The sequence below is a fragment of the Rosa chinensis genome, chromosome 6 (assembly GCF_002994745.2).
Source record: "Rosa chinensis cultivar Old Blush chromosome 6, RchiOBHm-V2, whole genome shotgun sequence".
In the NCBI taxonomy this organism is placed as follows: domain Eukaryota; kingdom Viridiplantae; phylum Streptophyta; class Magnoliopsida; order Rosales; family Rosaceae; genus Rosa; species Rosa chinensis.
In genome coordinates, this window is record NC_037093.1 from 44,969,391 (window position 1) to 44,974,802 (window position 5,412).

At 36.7% G+C, this 5,412-nt stretch overlaps 1 pseudogene; it reads left to right on the forward strand.

Moving 5' to 3' along the window:
• Positions 1-297: 297 nt before the first annotated feature.
• On the forward strand, positions 298-5,036 carry LOC112171405 (annotated as a pseudogene).
• The last annotated feature ends 376 nt before the right edge of the window (positions 5,037-5,412 follow it).

Below are 5,412 nucleotides of genomic sequence, written 5' to 3' on the forward strand. Positions count from 1 at the left end.
TGTTTTGTAATCATATACTCATACAACGGTCCATTAATTTTCTGTTGTTGGAGAAACTTGAAGTCTCCCACTAAAGTGCTAAACAACTTATGTAGTCTTTATTGAAATCAATACTCTCGATCAAGGTTCACTCCACCTTTCTTATGCCACCTCTCGTTCGTCTTCTTCTTCTACTATCTTTCTTCCGTTCCTAATATCCCTCTTTCTGCCCTCTCTCTCTCTCTCTCTCTCTCTCTCCAAATCTCCCCCAAATTTTCGATCTTTGGCCCTAAAGCTTCGAGCTATCTTGAATCAACCATGGATCTGGCCCTGAAAGAACTTCAATTTCTCGACCTCTCCCCCAAACAGTCCCCCAAGACCTTCTACCTCATAACCCTAACCCCCAATCCTAGCCCATTCTCTCTGAAGGTAGTGTTTAGTTGGAGGTTTTTCCCTGGAGGTTTAGCAATGGCGTATTCGATATCATCAATCTGCAATCTATGGTTTCTCGACACACTCACTCTCTCTCACTCTCTCTCTCTCTCTCTCTCTCTCTCTCTCTCTCTCTCTCTCTCTCTCAGTCTTCCATCTGGTTCACTCCACTTTCTTCCCCGATATACCGACCCAAATCCCCACATCTCCTCCACCTGGGTTCACTCATGTTTTACTTTACCGATGGATTATGATTCTCTGACCACCACATCGCTCTATCCAATAGGGAATGAATCCCTTTTTTTTTTTCCTTTCTATTGAAGCTGATTGAATTCCAGGTATCGATTAGCAATGGCGGTGAAGCACGGGCTCCACTGAAACAGAGCCGCCAGATCTCATTCCCTACTGCGGTATTTATATTTGTCTTGTTGTTTGGTTGATTTTCTTCGTCGGCCATGGCCTCTACAGCTCCGGTTGGTCCTTGGCACCCTTTCAATTTATTTACTTTGAGAACAGTGTGTGTGTGTGTGTGTGTGTGTGCATGGTTAAATGATTCTGTGGAATTTAGGTTTGCAGATCTCAATTAGGTTTTGCTTTGGCTTTGTAGTTGGGGGAAAAATTACCTTACTTGCTTGCAATTGCTCTCTTCTTTGCTTTAGAGAAGCAGAAAGAGTGAAAATTGAACGTCCTCTTGTCAAGATTATCTGAAAATCAGGAATGCTACTTTTCTTTCTTTCTTTTTTTTGGCTTTTTGAGCTGTGAGCAATGCACATTTATTACAAACTTTGCAAGTGTGTTTTGTGTTTTAAGATAGTGAGTATATGAGTGCATATTGCAGTATTAGGATAGACAGTTTAGCTTTGTCTCGGTACTTAGATGGTCAAGTTTTAAGCAGATTTTGGTGATTGACAACAAATTGTGGTTTGTATCGACAACTATATAAATAAATATATATATATATATATATATATATATATGCCTCTGCTTCTAGCCTACATTGAGGTCTTTTTTATTGAATTGTTCATAGGTTGAATTTGGTTTTTTATTTTTGTAGTCTGTGCTTAATCTGGAGGTTGTACATATTGAAGGGGGAGAGGTTTGTACTGGAAACAAGAAAAGAGGTTGGGCTGGTAATTTTATTCATCTTTGTTGTTATTTTGTGAACTGTACTGGTTATGGTTTTCAGTGGAAAATATGGGGTTTATGAGACTAGACTTGATCAGGCCAAACTGTTAATCTTTTCTGCTTAAATCTGCAGGTTGCCGTTTCCTATCTTCATTGATGTTTTTCTAAGTTTTTTTTTTTTATTTCTTTTGATTGACTGATAGCATTATGTAGGAACATGATTTGCAAGGTCTTCAAAATCTGTTAGCACCAATTGATATTTACTTATTTAGCTTTCTGTCAGTTTTTCAGTTCAAGTTAGAATTTTTAACTATATGATATAATGCTTTGGGTTTCATAACGAAATTGTTTCAGTTGTCTTTATTGAATTTTGTCCTTTGATAATTCAGATGTTTGAAGCAAGGTTTGAGCCTATTTTTGCTGTTATTTGCTGTTAGAATTGATTGAAGATAAGCCATTAGGAAATCAATCAGTCAATGATCTCAGGATGACTTATATTGGTCATTGTTTTTGTAGCATCAGAAGGAACAAACCCAGTCCAATACATCAATTTATTATTAAATCGTTTCTGATATGAAAATCCAAAGTAAAACCCAACCCGACGTAGTTAGGATAACCGACTTAATTTGGGATATAGTAACATTCTGATTGTTTAATAAAAGTTCATTTGCAGGCATGATGTTTCTGAGCTGGAACAAATGCTTGCAGAACAAACAAAGATACTGTCAAGTCTTCAACAACAGGTTTGATGATTTGGCATCAGAGGTTTGTTTCTTTTTCCTTACATATATCTTCTTGCTTTCAAACCAGTAACCATCCTACGGTTTTCCATTGTTTGCTTATTTTCAAATTGTAGTGCTGCTGTATCTTAGTGTTATTATGTAATTATTGTGGTAGTTGAAGTTGTTGCTTGTTTGCTGCTTTAAATAGCTTTCCTTAGTTGATTAATCCAGCGGGCTTATTGCCCATTGCTCTGTAGTCTGTTCTGGTTTAGTTTCTCCACGAAAATTTTGTTTTCACAAAGAGAGAAGAAAAGAAGGTCCAGTTTATGCTCTAGCTATGCCAGTTATATATCAGATTTCTTCAACTAAACTATTCAATATAAATCTTAGATAACTGAATCCTAATGGTTTTAAGTTAGCAATGCATCCTTCTCCTAGTTATATTCATTGTTAAGCCACATTTATATATACATATATGGGCCAGACATCCTTCCCCAAAAGTTATCCATGATTACTGGTTTAGACTAAGAATAATTATTAGTTATAACTGTCTTTAGGGTCTAAGGCATGGAATTAATGGCATATTGTGTATCACTTGCAATACACAGCCATAACCATGAACAACTTTCTCCACTTGGTGTCATATGTAAAGGTTTCTTCCCAAAATGCTTTCTCTGTTTTCCTTGTGTACTATGCATGGCAAAATTCAGGAAGGATACTGTAGGTGACAATGTTTTGTCATTCACTGGAATCCATAATTTGTACTCATAAGTAAATGGGTTGAAATTGTGAATTTGCAGGGCATTATTTCATTTCATGGGCATTTTCAAAACGACATGTCAAAACTGATTTCAAAACCTTTGACAGGGTTGGTACAATCGGGTCTTTAGGTTATGAAGTTGTGATCTATGATTACATAGTTTTGTTTAATTGAAACCTGTTTACCTGAAGTTCATATTATTCTATATATGCAGTGAATTTTCATCTGGTCTATATAACGATTTTCAACTAACGAGCCAATGATTTGTTAAATGGTTCTTCAAAGTTATATCACCTAGAATGCAGTTTTAGATAACATAGATTTTCTCCTCAAGAGTTTGTCTAGTTATTATCCGAAGTTTGGAAAGGGATCCAACTGTTTGTTCCTTTTTAAATCACATACAGTCCTTAGTTTGCTTCATCTACTCCTTTTATGTGTATTATTAAATTTTGCAAATGTTATTCGTCACTGACGATTCTCCTCTCAGGTGGATCCAGCCAATGTAAGGCCAATTCAAGAAGGGGCTGTCAATGCATTGTTGGAAGCGGAAAAAGTTGCTGAAGCTACAAAACAAGCAATCAAAAGGAAAATTGCACAAGCTGCTTCTGTTGACTTCCAATCACGAAGCCTACCGGCAAAGCTTCGTATAGAACCGGATGATCCTGAGGATGTGGTAATTTTTCCATCTCTATCATTGTATAATAAACTAGATGTGTGGGTGTGGTAATGGTAGCTCTAATGGGGTCCCTCTATCTGCTGACAAGACTCCCAGAACTTTTCTCGCCAAAAAAATGACCCACAGAGCATTCCTTTTGCAAGTTTGCACTTTACCCCATCTATGTAATATGGGAATAATACAATGTTCAGTAGTTCACTATTAAGTACTAATCTGACTAAAAGCAACTTAGGTTTGGAGCGTTGCAATTTAGGTTTTTTTTTCCTTTTTTTCACAATTCACAAAGTTTCTGGTGGGTTGAGTCACCAAACTAGTTTGTAGGGTGATTGAAATTATTTTGTGATCTATCATTTCCTACAATACCAGAAGTTATGGTACAATTTTTGAACATCTTTCTGACTTTTCTTTTTATACTGATGCTTGCCAACTCCAAAATCTGCAGAAAATTGCCAAACGCAAGAAGATACATGCTTTTAAGTCAAAAATGAGGATGGAGCAGTTGGAAGTCACTCAGAACAAGCGTCAAAATGCTTGTCAGCAATTCCAAACTACCAAAGGCAAGACTAAGAAGGTAAGTTGGTATTTATGCGTTTCATTCTGCTTGCAAAATTGCTCTGATCTTTATCAAGTTACAGTAATCTACAGTTACCATTTTATTTATGCACGTATTTGATTCCCCATTATTTTTTGGAGTGAGGGAACCAATATAAAAAGGTACAGAAACACAATTTTTTATTTTTGCTTGTATTATATTGCGGTTAGTGTTGTTTCAGGTCTACAATTTAGTATATATCTAAAATAAGTAAATCTGCAGTGCTCAACTTTAATTGTAAGATAACTTTGCTATGGCCGTCAAGACATTATGCATCAAGTATAAGTATACTCTATTTTGACAAACAAAAAAAAAAGAATACAAGGCAATAGAAAAAACCTTCATTTACTACTACCGATTGCACATTCTAGATTTGTAACTTTTTTTTTCTTTTTTTCAGAGTGGTTATTTATCTGGACGCAAGCGGGAGAGCATCTTCAAGTCTCCTGACGATCCTTTTGGAAAGGTTGGGGTGACTGGCAGTGGGAAGGGTTTGACAGACTTTCAAAAGAGAGAAGCATTTGCATCTCAAAGGGGGAGCAGCTGAGAATGATGATGAGGCTCCTTAGCTCCAAATCTACCTTCCCTGTACCTAGTCAAAAAGGTCCAGTCTGAGCTTGTTAGCTAAAAACCTTTGGTAGTATTAAAACCTGTAATGCTCTTACGACCGTGGTTATTGTTGCTGTAATAGTTTGCTTCTCCTATTGAATATGTGTTTTTGTCTATAAATGAATGAACGGTTTCATATCACCAGAGGTCAGAGATTTTTTAGGGGCTTAGGTAGAGCTTTCCTTGTTGAGCCATCTTTGTTGGTACTACTCTGGTTCCCAGGAGGGATCATTGCCAAATGGCAGAACATTGGTCTATATGGCCTTGCATATTGAATAGCTGGGATGGGAATTGACAGGAGAAATGGAATTAGAATGAATATAACCAGGAGAAGGATGCATTGCTCATTTCTGGCACTATCTCCAGGTCTAAACAGTACAAACAAGAAGCTGCAAAATTTAAAGCTGAGATAGGCATTCAATGCTAGAAGCTTAGTTTTTTTATTCATGTGTAGCTAGCTAAGAATGCTCTTGGTGTATTATCTTGTTACTTGAATGTATTGATGCTTGAATAATGG